Genomic DNA, 14,863 nt, shown 5'->3' on the forward strand with positions numbered 1-14,863 from the left:
GCACAAATATACATTGTATCAATTATTTAGATTGGCAAGTTAGGTTAGGCAGGGCTCTTTAAATTTTTAAATATATAATTTATGGTAATAGATATCTGTAAATACCTACTAACATTTTAAAAGCAATCATCCCTTATAAGAAATGTGATTAGAGGTCAGTTTGTAAGAAGATTGTCTAGATTAATTTCACATGAAGAGCCTTATAGTTTTGACACAGACTTTCTTTTTAAAGTATTTCTTCAAATATGCTGCCTGTTACAGTTTCCTAAAAGTATTTGTCAACTAAGTAACTATAGAAATAACAATTCCAAAACAAATTGAAACAGTGTTTCTAATTTGGTCATATATATATATATATATATATATATATATATATACACATATATATATATATATATATATATATATATATATATATATATATATATATAAGAACTGTGAAAGTTCAGTTGCTTTTCAAATTGCTTTCCCTTTAACTTCTAAAGGCTGATTCATTAGACGTTAATGATATTATATAATGGAACTAGAAGGCTGTACTTAGGAATGCTAAATTAATGGCGAGGCACAGATCTGAAGGCCTTATTGGAAAACTGAATCAATTTAGAGTCTACAGCTTTTTGGAAACAAGGCCCATTTCCAGGAGGTATGTGTAAGCAGGTTAGACTGATAAGCACTTTTTTAACAGTGAGTGGAACTGATAGCATCATAGGTTCAAAAGGCCACTTCACTTGTCATAGTAACATATTTTATTAGAGTAAGTGTCCTAATTGTGAAGCATTTTATGTCTGAAAGTCCAATCACAAGTTGTTCTAGTATATTTATAAACACAATTACTAGGGATTAGGTCTTCAATGCATTTTCTAAAGCCAAAACCACTGCATTAATGGGCTCTGATAACATACTAAGATGCTTACTAGTGTGAAACAAGACCTCTCTGGTCTACTTGAATCACTTTTCAAGTGAAGCGCGCATTCATGTTTTTTGCCCATTGAATGGAAGATGGCTACAGTCATTCCCCTGCACAAAGGAGGTCCAACCACTGATCCAGTTAACTATAGGCCCATAAGTCTGATCAGCCCACTATGTAAGGCCATGGAAAGAATCATCATAGCCATGATAAATGAGGATGTAGGTAACCTGCAAATGCTGAACCCATCACAGTTCTGCTTTGTTAAAGGAAGGTCATGCCTATTAAAACTGGTGGACTTTTTTGAGAGGGTCACCAAAGCAATGGATGAGGGCAAGACTGTGCACAGAGCTTACCTCAACCTGGCCAAAGCTTTTGATGCAACCCCCACTCAGGCATTATAGCAAGCTTACTAATTTAGGTATAAACTCTTTTATCCCCTGCTGGATAGCCAACTGGCTCACTGATAGGACCTGGGAAGGCAAAAAAGGTGAGGCCACTTATGTTAAGAGGCCAGTCATGAGGAGAGTCTCCCAGGGCTCAGTGCTGGGTCTGTTACTTTTTGACATCTATTTCTCTGACATGGAAGCAAATGCTGAAGTTTTATGGCTGACAAAGTTTGCAGATGATTGCAGGTTGGGGGTTATCACTGACTCCCCTTCAGACACTAGCATTCTTCAAGAAGGACTGTCTTTAACTAACAAATGGTGCCAAAGTCATTGTCTTAAGCTCAGTACTGAGAAATGCATGATTGTACTCTCTGGGAAGTCAACCATATCAGCTAATTATATGATAATATGCCCCTAAGAGTTGACTCATTGGTAAGGGATCTGGGTACGCATGTAGCCAGTAGCCTTACTTTCAACCACCATATGGGTACAGTGGTGAGGAAATCCTTTTATGTTGCGCAACTTATAAGTAATGGCATGGCATCTAGGTCCAAAGAGGTCATTACCCACTGTATTTTGCTTTTATCAGACCAATCATAGTGTACAATGCTCCCTTCAGTATGTACCTGACCAGACATATGCAGCAACTGGAGTGCCCTTGGAGGTTCCTTACAAAAGGAATACAAGCTGTAACAAACATACCTTATGCAGAGCACCTTAAAGCACTTTCTCTCTACTCAGTCCCCTATAGATTGCTGAAGGGTGATCTGTGCCTAGCTTACAAAGCATCCCCAAACCTCATACTTATGAATCTCCAGCATATTTGTAAGTCAAACAGGCAGCACTAGAAATACACAGTCTAGGGACTTGAATTTTATCTGTGACTTAAACAGAACATGATGGAGAGACAGATATTTCTCCTAGAGACTGCCCCGCCTATGGAACAGGCTTCCCATCCATTTGAAGCTGAGTTCATCTATTACCCAATTTAAGCACAACCTAGACCAGTGAATGTGAAATAGGAAATTTGCACTGGGCTTGGCACCAATGTCCTTTATGGATAGAGGTAGCTTATAAATGCCCTGACCTCAATGGATTGGATACAGGATGTCATTAATCTTTCAGAAAATCTTAGCTAGGCTTAGAAAGGGCCCTCGGGTTATTAACCTAGTAACAATTTATGAACCTGCCTGCTCATGATTGGCAGTGGAGTTTTTACAGTGTCGAGTTGCCAGCCTGGTGCCCAACCTTCCACAGAAAGCACACACATGCACACACTCATGCCTGGGGCCAATTTAGAGTGTCCAATCCACCCACAGCATGTCTTTGGGATGTTACACATAAAAAATGAAAATAATGCTTTATACAAGGACAGCAGAGTGTGTGTTAATTTCAAAAGGTTTAAGTTTTCAGTGGTTAAGCAAGTAGAGAGTAATAGCATGGGAAGGGATTAGGTTCATAGGTGTGTACTAGGCCAATAGCCCTGGAGCCTTTACAAGCCTAGCCCATAGAAGTGCCCTGTCATCATGCCGCCCAACATTAATTCCTGGTGCCTTTATTAAGTAGAGCCACTGGAGAGATCCCCAGGGTGAACTTTCTATTTCCCATCCACTCATCAAGATTTCTCTTGAAGAGGGCCAGTGAGGTGTTCTGCTTGATGTGTATGGGAAGTCTATTCCAGAACATGGGCAGTCTCTGAGTTATGAACCTGTCCCTCCAGCATGTTCTGTTGATTGTGATAATGAGGTTGAGGTCCCTGGAGTGTGTGGTGTGAAGGGATTGGGATTTCTTTAGGTGTAACATTTCTAACAGGGCTGGGCCAGACATGGTTTTGTAAGTTAAGCAGAGATCGCCTCTTAATAGACGATATGAGACAGAAAAAAGCTGGAGTATTTTGAGTCTGTCCATGTAGGGCATGTGTTTAAGGCCTAGGATCCTCTTCATGAGGTACTTTTGTGACCTTTCCAGCTGTTGCAGGTGTTTAGTGAGGTACATACCAAATGGGGCATTATACTCCATGATTGGTATAATGAGGGAAGAGTAGAGAGAGATGATTACATATTTCTTCCTGGATGTAAAACCCTTGGTAATGAGATGTGCCACATAGAAGGACTTTCTGATCACAGTGGCAATGTGGTGGTCGAAGGAGAGGTTGCTGTCAACCTGTGTCCCCAGATCGCTTATAATGCCTTCAGTGTTCAGTGGGCTACCATTGATGTGGTAATTAGTAGGAACTGCGTATTTCCCAAAGAGAATGATGACGTACTTTGTGGTATTAAGCTTAAGGCCATGGTTTGAACACCAGTCATTGGTCTCAGTGAGGCCTTTCTGTAGGATGTCTACATCACTTTGGGAGTTAATAATGACTCCCAGCTTGCAATCATCTGTGAACTTGGTCAGCAAGAGTCCCTGTGTGTTGGCCTGGACTTCTGAGAAGTAGATGCCAAATATGAGAGGACCCAGAAACAATCCCTGTGGGACTCCACTTGTGACTGGTCAGCAGTCTGACTTTGAGTCTGCTACTTTCACACTGTAGGTTCTATCTATGAGCCAATTTGCAACCCATCTCGTGATACTGGGTTGATGCCTAGTTTGGTGAGTCTATCAATGATTCCTGAGTTGGGAATGGTATCAAAGGCCTTGGCCAGCTCAAGGTATGCTGTATGAACTGCCTTGCCCTCATCCACAGCTTTGGTGACTGACTCAAAAAAGTCAACCAGGTTAAGCAGGCATGATCTACCCTTCACAAAACCAAATTGCTCGGGAACCAGAGTTTGGAGATTCCCTATATCCTTGCTAATTAGGTCCATAATGATGTGCTCCATAGCCTTACATATCAGACTCATCAGGCTAATGGGGCGATAATTCCCAGGGTTTGTAGTTGCTCCCCCTTTATGGAGAGGTATGACTGCAGCAGTGCATCATTCTGTAAGGACAAAGCCTGAAGTGAGGCTGTGATTGAACAGAGCACACAGATGTGGTGCCAGTTCACTTTGTAGTTCATGTAGAACACAGCCAGGGATATTGCTGGGTCCCATGGAACCTATATTCTTGGACTTGGACAATGCAGCTTTAACCTTTGCTGCAGCAATGCTGGGTGCCTGGCATTCTTCTGGTATTGTGATTGGTCCTTTGGGGGGGGGGGTAAAATTGGCACTGAATCTGTCGGCCAGTATGTTGGCAATATCTGTTGGCTCAGTATAGGAGGTACCATTGTGCAGTAACTCAGAGCAAATCTGGGTGTTGCCATGGAGATTCTTGATATAACTGTAGAAGGCTTTGTGGTTGTTTTTAGTGTCTGCCATAATTCTGCCTTCATAGCTAGCTTTACAGGATTTGATGAGGGATCTCAACTTTTTGTTGTGGCTAATAAGGGAGTTTTTCCAGTCTTGGGACTTCACCTTCCTTGTGTTGTAGAGTTTGTTAATGGCAGAGGACCACCAGATTGGCTTCCTTTTTTTGGAGGAAAGCGTCTTGGTTCTATTGTGTATGGCTAGTCCCATGCATTTATGTACATGTTTGTACAGTGCATTGGTGTATGATTCAGTGATCATGCACATATTTTCCATTTGCATGGGTGCCGTGAAGTTAGCCACCTCTGTTTTCAGGAGCCCAAAGTCAGCTTTGGATACGTTTTTCATGGTGGTTACCTTTACTGGGAGTGTGGGTGAGATGTGGATTTCCATGGTAATAAGTTTGTGGTCGGATCTAACTAGGGATGAATTGACTATTGGTGTAGAGCAACGGTTGTCCATGTTAGTAATAACTAGGTCAAGGATGTTGCTTCCTCTAGTAGGGGTAAGAATGAGCTGGTCCAGGGCATTGGAATTAATGAATTCCAGGAAGTGTTGGGCAAGTGTATTGGTACATGAGTAGTTTTCCCAGTTGATGGAGGGGTACTTGAAGTAACCCAGTATGTGAGTATTGGGTTAGACCCTAATAGTTTCCAGGGTGCTTAGGAATGTGGAGTGACTGTCTTGGGACATAGTTGGGGACCTATAGCAGGCTATGACCTGAATTGCCGTCTTACCCAGTGTTAGTTTTACCTGAAGTATCTCCGATGCATTATGCTGGGCTACTAGTCTGTAGGTGTGCATATCCTTTATGACTATGGAGACGCCACTGCCTTTGGAGATTCGGTCCATGTTCTGGGGCCGAAAGATGTGGAATGAGTTATAGCCTGGGAGCACAGGGGTCCTTTCTGCTGCTTTAAACCAGGTCTCTGTTACAACACAAATGTTGATATTCTCCATTTTAAGGCATGCTTTGAGCGAGTCCATCTTGAGATTTAGACTTCTAGCATTGGGCAGCATGACCCTCAGATTGCATTTATTTATAGTTGTTATGGCGGTAATTTGGTCTTTGGAATACTGCCTAAAAAGGCACTACAGGAGTGGCAAGAGTCTTAGCCAGTATCCTGAAACCTAGGGATGAAAGACACAGGCCATCTCTGGCAAAGCATCATGGTCTGTCAGTCATGTCATCTCAAGCAGACAGATACTGGATCCCCTTAGAATGACACAAGAAACTTAGACAATTGTTGAAGTCAATCATTTTCTGCTTGTACTGCGGTATCATTCTGGGCGATGGTAGAATGCTGCCCAGGGCTAGGATCATACCTGCCAGGGCCACATAATTTGAAAGTTTCTCCATGTCTCTTTTCATGTAGTCCAGGTAGGTGCATCTCAGGCCATTCACACCCACATGGACAATGACAGAGTCATACTTGTACTTGTTGTGGAGTGACCTGAGTGCATGTGTTATGTGTTGGATCCTGGCACCCGACAATCAGCTGACTGTTAGTGAGTGGGACATCAGTGTGCCTCACTATTGAGTCACCAATGATTAGCATATTGGGCAAGTTCTTTTGCCTTAGGGGCTTGGGTTGAGGGGCACACTGTGTAGGTGAGCTATGTGTCTTGTGATTGTGCTGTGTTGTGGTGGTCGAGTGCATTTCTGATTTGGAGGTCTCTGCTGTTTGGGTAGATTTCTATTGAGAACCTCAGCGAAATTGGGTGTGTGGTTGTGTTTTTATGTGAGAGCTGTGATGGTGGGTGTTCTGGAGGGCTATGTGTATGATAGTGTTTTAGAAATAATGAATTACATTTGCAGTTTTTTCTTGATGTTAACCACTTCTATATTAATTAAGAGCTTTATCAAATATTTTTTCAGTTTCAATAAACGGTCTTTTTACTGATGCATTGCTTTTATCATATAACCCAGTTTTCATTTAAAAAACAAAACAAAAAAAAAAGTAAATGACAAGCTGTGGTTAAGCTCAGTTTTCATACATTAATATCTTAAAATGTCCAAAAACAAAAGCCATGCAACACTTCCTAGCTTCAGAGGTTTGTAGGTTTATACAAGGCTAATGACCACCAGGTTGTTTACAAGCCTAGCCACAAAACCCAACTCATTTTTGTTCCAGAGTTCCTCAGACATTTATATGGTGAGGTATGTTAGTAAAAAGGTAGCCAAGGTTTACACATGGCTGTATGTTAGTCAGAGATTAATTTACTTACCTTTGGCCTCTGTCCATGACAGACATGGGGGCAAAACTGGGGGTGAATTTGCAATTTCCTTGTCAATGATCAATGTTTCTTTTGAAAATGGTCAGGGATGAACTCTGCTTCATGTAGCTAGGGAGCTTATTCCATAGCACATGGATCCTTTGAGACATATCAATCTCTCAGCATGTCATATTTATTTATTTATTTGATATTTGTTTACCGGGAAAGGCTGATTGGGTATGTACCGATTTTCAGCAAGGGTCCGGGCAGAAAAGCTCCAGAAGTACAATAGCAAGATTGCAAATGCATATTTATGTCACAGGCAATGTTTAGGTCCTTCAGGCTAGTGTTTCTGGTCTTTGTTTTGTGGATGTGCAAGAGATCCACTAGAGCTGGATCTGAGAATGCCTTATATGTTAGAGATATAGTGCCTCTCAATAACCTGTAGGGAGACTGAGTGCAGATATAGTGCCTTAAGGCAATCTGTGTGAACAGGGTAGTCATACCCTGGATTCTCCTGGTGAGAAACCTTTGAGGGCATTCCAGCTGTTACAAGTGCATGGTTAGATACATGCCAAGAGGGGCATTGTACTCAATGATGGGTCAGATAAGGGCTGAGTGGTAATATAACTTTCTTGGACCTAAATGCCATACCCTTGCTTACGAGTTGAGCAACATAGAATGAAGTTCTTACTATCATGGCTGTAGTTGAAGAGTGCCTCAAGTGTTCCTGCTGGTTTATGTTTTAGGCTATTTAGGAGGCAATTGGGTGATATTGTTTGGGCTCACTGAAGCAGTGTTTTAGGCCTTTGTGAGTACTTTCAGAACCTGCTCCCTGTTGATAGTTGGTGGGGATATGTTACCAAGGATTTCGTAAGAAGTAGTAGTGGGGAGGGGGAGGAGCTATAGCTACATTTATCAGCCAGTAGACTCGCTTTGTCACCATGGTGATTGAAGGCTGTGCCATTTGCCTCCATTTTCCTCCAGTTCTGCACAATGTTAGCTGTGTTACCTTTAAGGTGCATGACATAGTTGAAGAAGTCATTAACTTGCCTTATTGGAATTTATTATAGGTTCATAGGTAGGTACTAGGCTATCTGCCCAAAGGCATTTATAAGCCTAGCCAGAATATGTTAGCTTTCGCCACCCCCTTAGATTAGTTCCCTGTCCCTCTATCCAGCAGAGCCACTGAAGTAATCTCCGTGGTAAACTTTCTGTTTCCCATCCACTCGTCAAGGTTTCTTTTGAAGAGTGTTAGTGAGGAGCTCTGCCTAATGTAGATTGGAATCTTGTTCCAAAGCATGGGAAGTCTCTGGGACAGGAATCTATCCCTCCAGTATGTCCTATTTATTGTTGTGGTGAGGTTTAGATCCCTACAGCATGTGGCTCGAGGGGATAAGGTTTTCTTTAGGTGGAGCATGCCCATCAATTCTGGGTTGGACATGGCCTTGTATGTCAGGCAAAGATCACCTCTGAGTAGGCGGTATGCAATCGAGTACAGCTGGAGTTTCATCAGTCGAGCTGCATAGGGCATCTGTTTGAGGCAGTGATCCTAATGGTGAGGTACTTCTGTGGTCTTTCCAGCTGTTGCAGGTGTCTTGTAAGGTACATCCCAAATGGGGCGTTGTACTCTATGATGAGTCTGATGAGTGATGAGTAGAGGGCACAGTGACTTCTTTTGATCTGGATGCAAACCCTTTTGTGATTAGGTGGGCCACGTAGAAGGATTTTCTAACCACCTTGGCAATGTGATTATCAAAGGTGAGATTACTATCTACTTGGGTCCCCAGATCCCTTATTACGTCTTCCATATTTAGGGGACTACCACCTATGTGGTAGTTTGTGGGTACTTTGTTTTTTCCAAAGGGGATGACTATGCACTTTTTGGCATTTAGCTTGAGGCCATGATTTCGACACCAGGTATCCGTCTCAGTGAGACCCTTTTATGTCTGTATCAGCCATAGAGTCAATTATAGCCCCTAGTTTGCAGTCATCTGTGAACTTAGTCAGCCACAGTCCTCCTGTGCTTGCCTGTACCTCTGAGAAGTATATGTGGAACAGAGAAACCTCTTAGTTTCTTGATGAGTTGAATCAGAGAGCTCTTGTCTCTATGAGAGCTGCTCTTTCTTATTTTGATCACAACTTTCTTGTTTTGTTATATACCCTTTTAAGGTAAGGATTCCACCAGTGGGGTTTGTTTTTGGTGTTAGTTCTGGTCTTACTTATGGCAGCCTCAATGCAGCCATTTATATATTTGTACAGAGTTTCTGTAAATAATTCTGCATAGATAACTGTGTTCTCTGTATTTGGAGGAGCCATGAATTTTGACAAACTGAATCTTAACAGAAAGTACATTTTGCATTACAATAGTTACTAACTGTTCCAGGTTTAGTTGGGTTTTCTGGGTTCATTTCTAATTTAAAGGGACACAACTTTGTGCTCCAGCGTCATCAATGAGGACATTACATGGAGGGTGGTGCAATGCTCTCCCATGCTGGTGAGTACTAGATACAATAAGTTTGATCCTCTGGTTGGAATGCTCACTATCTGGACCAGGGTGTTTGTGTTGATAAAGTCCATAAAATTTGTGCCTGTTAGAGTCAGTTTATTCTTTCCAGTCTATAGAGGGGTAGTTAAAGTTTCCCTTGAAAAGGGTAATTGATTGGATGGTTTACACCTCTAGTAGATCTAGGTAAGAGGTGGGAGTTCCATGGGTCATAGAAGGTGACCAAGTCTATATTAGGATGTTGAAATGTCAAAAGAGCAAATGCTCTTACATTGACATGGAATACCCAAAACTACTAAATCTCGAATGGCCAGAACAGTGAGTTTTTTCACAGGGAAAAAAATCGCTGGGCCAAAAAAAAAAAATTGACAGACAAAATAACGTGGGGGCTTTGCTCCCCACACCCCCCTACTTAAATATACCAACTCCAAGATTGCACTACAGTGGAGGAAATGACAAAGTCCTGACAATGGCCCAGCGATTTTTTCTCTGGGAAAAAAAATTGCTGTTCTGGCCGTTCGAGATTTAGTAGTTTTGGGTGTTCTGTGTTGATGTAAGAACGTTTGCTCTTTTCATGTTTTGACATCCTAATATAGACCCAAGGTGATCTGTAGCTGGTCAGGACATACTTAGGAACTTTGTCTATTGAGACCTGGACATGGCTGAACTCTAGGACTTCATCCTGTTTAACCAAACTGGAGTGGTATTTGTTGTTAATGTAGACTTGGACACCTCCAGCTTTAGCCTGTCTGTGCTGCTGTTTGTCTAAATGTGTGGAAGGCACTGTAGCCTTCCAATGCTGGAGTACTTTCTACAGTTTTAATCCAAGTCTTGGTGCCAGCACAGACTTCTAGTTTTCATAGGTTCATAGGTTCATAGGTTCATACTAGGCTATCTGCCCTAGGGCATTTATAAGCCTAGCCCAGAGTTTTTGTGGCTTACGCCACCCCTTTAGATTGAAGGATATTATGCCCATTATTTTGCTGTGCCTCTGTCAAGCAGTGACACTGATGTAATCCCTGAGGTATACCTGCGATCTCCCATCCATCGGTCAAGATTTCTCTTGAACAAAGCCAGCGAGGTGCTCTGCCTCACATGTACCGGGATTTTGTTCCACGGCATAGGGAGTCTCTGGGTGATGAATCTGTCCCTCCAGCACGTCCTATTTATGACTGTGTCAAGGTTTAAGTCTCGTGCTCTTGTGGATCTGATGGATTTAGATTTTTTGAGGTGAAGCATGTTCATTAATTCTGGGTTGGACATGGCCTTGTATGTCAGGCACAGGTCACCTCTGAGCAGGCGGTAAGCGACTGAGTAGAGCTGGAGCTCCTTCAGTCGGGCAGCATAGGACATATTCTTGAGACCCTTTATCCTTTTGGTGAGGAACTTTTGGGGCCTTTCCAATTGCTGCAGGTGTTGGGTCAGATACATTCCAAATGGGGCGTTGTACTCAATCATCGGTCTGATGAGTGATGAGTACAGGGGAATGATGACCTCCCTTGACCTAGATGTGAAACCCTTCATGATCAGGTGGGCAATGTAGAAGGTCTTCCTAACAACTTTGGCAACGTGGGTGTCAAATGAGAGGTTACTATCAACCTGGGTTCCCAGATCCCTGATAACCTCTTCTGTGCTTAGTGGATTGCCACCTATATGGTAGCTGGGGTAACCTTGTTTTTCCCAAAGGGTATGACTATGCATTTTTTAGCGTTTAACTTTAGGCCATGGCTTTGGCACCAGTTATCCGTTTCTATGAGACCCTTCTGAAGGATATCTGTGTCTGATGTGTTTTCAACTATGGCGCCCAGTTTGCAGTCATCTGCAAACTTTGTCAGCCATAATCCTCCTGTGCTTGCCTGTACTTCCGAAAAGTAGATGCCGAACAAGAGTGGACCCAGGACCGAGCCCTGTGGGACACCACTTGTGACAGGCTTGGAATCTGACATGGCGCCAGCAACTCTAACCCTGTGGGTTCTGTCACTTAGCCAGTTTGCAACCCATCTTGTGACGTATGGGTTTACATTTAAACTGGTGAGTTTTTCTATGATGCCTGAGTGGGGTATCATGTCGAAGGCCTTTGCCAGGTCAAGGTAGGCTGTGTGGACTGCCTTGCCCTCATCAATGGCCTTGGTGACTGTTTCGAAAAAGTCAACCAAGTTTAAAAGGCATGATCTGCCCTTGACAAAGCCAAATTGGGTTTGATCCAATGTCTGCAGGTCCCCTATGTCTTTATTTATGGGTTCCATAATGATCCTCTCCATAGCTTTACAGACCAGGCTTGTCAAGCTGATGGGATGGTAGTTTCCAATGGTCGGTGGAGGCACCGCCTTTGTGTAATGGGACCACAGTAGCTGTACGCCATTCCTTGGGTACGTATCCTGAGGTGAGGCTAAGATTAAACAGCTGCCCTAACTGCGGGTTTAATTCCTCAATGAGCTCATGGAGCACACAACCGGGGACACCATCTGGTCCCATGGATGCTGTGTTTTTTGCCTTGGAGAGAGCTGTTCTTACTTGAGCATTTGAGATGTTTGGGAGGCTACAATCCTCTGGTATAGATATTTCTCCTTTTGGGTGCAGGGAATTTGCACTGAACCTGTCAGCCAGTATGTTGGCAATGTCTGTAGGTTCAGTGATCTTTACATCATTTTGAACCAGTTCTGAACATATCTGGGAGTTTCCTCCCAGGTTTCTAACATAGCTAAAAAAGGCCTTGTGGTTGCCTTTTGAGTCAGTGGCAATTTTTCTTTCAAAATTTGCTTTGGAGGATTTTATGAGAGATCTTAGTTTTTTACTTACGATGATCAAGGGTGTCTTCCCTTTTGAGGATTTTGCTCTATCTTGTAGTAGCTTTCTCCTTTTGTTGTAGAGCTTGTTTATGGCTGGGGTCCACCAGACTGGACGCCTGCCTTTGGTACAAAGAGTCTTTGTTTTGTTTGGGATTGCCTGATCCATGCAGTCCTGGAGGTGCTGGTAGAAGGCATTTGTAAGTGATTCAGCGGCTTTAGTGATGGTTTCCGCTGGCTCAGGGGCCTTGAACGAGACCACACCAGTCCTAAGAAGTGTGAAGTCGGCTTTAGAGAAGTTCTTCACTGTGGTCTTTTTTATCTGGGGTGGGGGCGGGATGTGGACTTCCAGTGAGATTAGTTTATGATCTGATCTCACCAATGAAGGGTATACCTCCAGTGTTGAACATTGTGACCCCATGTTTGTGATGATGAGATCCAGTATGTTTTCACCTCTTGTGGGCATGGTGACTAGTTGTTCCATGGCATTAGAGTTTATGAACTCTAGGAACCTTTGGGCTAGAGTGTTGGGGCTTGAGTAGTGATCCCAGTCTATGTTTGGATAGTTGAAATCACCTAGTATGATGGTGTTTGGGGTTACATTTATCCTCCAGAGTTTTCAGGAATGCTGTGTGAGGATCCTGAGTTTGAGAGGGTGGCCTGTAACATGCTACAAATTGTAGAGCAGTCTTGCCTATGGTTAATTGCACCTGGATGGTCTCCGATGCATCGTGCGTTGCCACCAACCTGGAGGTGAGGGTATCTTTGATGAATATGGACACCCCTCCTCCTTTCTTGGTGTTGTCCGGATTTTGGGGCCGGAACGCATGATATGAGGTAAAACCTGATACTGCCGGGGTGCTCTCAGGAGCCTTGAACCAGGTTTCAGTCACAGCACAGACATCAATGTTCTCCATACTGAGAAGGGCTTCGAGTGCGTGCATCTTGAGGTTGAGACTTCTGGCATTGAGCAGCATTACCCTTAGTTTTTTTCCTTTGTTTTGTTCTAGGGTGGTAGGTTTAGAATTTGAGCCTGGCCTAAAAAAGGCACTATGGGGGTGGCAAGAGCCTTTGCCAATATCCAGAAGCCCAGGGGTGACAGGTGCAAGCCGTCCCTTGCAACAACGTGGCTTGTCCAGCATGTCATCCCAGGCAGACAGACATTGGATCCCCTTTGAATGACACCAGTGATTAAGCCAGTTATTAAAGCTGATCATCTTGTCTCTGTACTGTGGCATCATTCTTGGTGAAGGTAGGATACTGCTCAAGGTCAGGGTCATACCTGCCTAGGCTACATAATCAGAGAGCTCCTCTATGTCCCTTTTCATGTAGTCCAGGGAGGTGCGTCTCAGGTCGTTCACACCAGCATGGACAATGACTGAGTCATACTTGTACTTGCTGTCGAGTGACCTGAGTGCTTGCGTTATGTGGCGGATTCTAGCGCCCGACAGCGAGGAAAGCTTGGACGGTGTGGAGTTTCCTGTTTAGGCTCTTAGCATTGAGTGTTAACACCTTAAGTTTGGTTTGAGTCTTCTTTTTTTCTTATGTTGACAGTTTTGTCATTTTAATGTTGCCTAAATAGGCTCTAAGGAGGGTGAATAAAGTTTTAGCCAGTATTTAAAGGTCCAGGGGGGTCAGCTGCAGACCATCCTTGGCAAAGCAACATGGTCTGTTAACCATGTCTTCTGATGCTGATGGATATTAGATTCTCCTTGAGGGACACTAGATATTAGATTCCATTGGAGTGACACCAGAAACTAAGCCAGTTATTAAAATCAATTATTTTCTGTTCATACTGTGGCATCATCCTTGGTGAAGGTAGAACGGGGCTCACTGCAAGTCACCTACCTGACTGTGACACATATTCAGAGAGATACATGATGCCTCTTTTCATATACTCCAATGAGGTATATCTCAGGTGATTTACATGCACATGGACTATGATAGAATCATATTGGTACCTGTGGTGCAGTGATTTGAGTGCATTCATGATATTGCAGATCCTTGCTCAAGATAAGCTAATAACTGTTATCTTCTCCTTGTCAAACTTGGTGAGCGGGGCAGCTGTGTGCCATAACAACAGAATCCTCTGTGACAAGAGTGCTACATAAAGTGTTTGCTTGCCTTACTGGCTTTGTTCTTTGGGGATCATTGAGTTTAGGCTTATGTGTGGTGTTAGGTGCCGCAGCTAGTGTGTGCCTTAGTGTGTTGAGGATAGGAGTTGCCATTTGATGGCATAGGAGATCTTTGAGGTATGGATAACTTCTTTTAAAGGAAAACTCCACCTTAGACATCAACAAACATGTATTTATTCATTGCATCTTTGTTTCTAAGCTATTTAAATGCCTTAAAATCACTCCAAGTGCTTCTTTTAGACTTGTAATGTGTTTCACACAAAATGGCAGCTGATGGGGCTTACCTTGTTAATGCGATCTTGTTCTCTTGCTTTCATTCTTTCTTCTCAGAATACATTTCAAGTCCTGTTTGAGTCACGTTAGACATTAGGAAGTGGTGTTTTTTTCTTATGCCATTAAGACAGAAAGGCAGGAGTGTGACGCACTGACACCTAACACACCTTCTGAAACAGAGCTAATGCTATGTTTCCTTGAGTGAACCTTTTACGTGTTTGTCAGAGGTTGTTCTATAAATACTTTGTTAACCAGGAAAGTGAACTGGTCCCAGGACCTTTTTCAGCCATAACCTGGGCTACACTGGCAAAGGTAATAACAAGTTAATAAATGCACTTAGCAAAACAAACAAAAACA

Source organism: Protopterus annectens, chromosome 9.part0 (assembly GCF_019279795.1).
Source record: "Protopterus annectens isolate FY-2018-M chromosome 9.part0, PAN1.0, whole genome shotgun sequence".
Classification (NCBI taxonomy): domain Eukaryota; kingdom Metazoa; phylum Chordata; order Ceratodontiformes; family Protopteridae; genus Protopterus; species Protopterus annectens.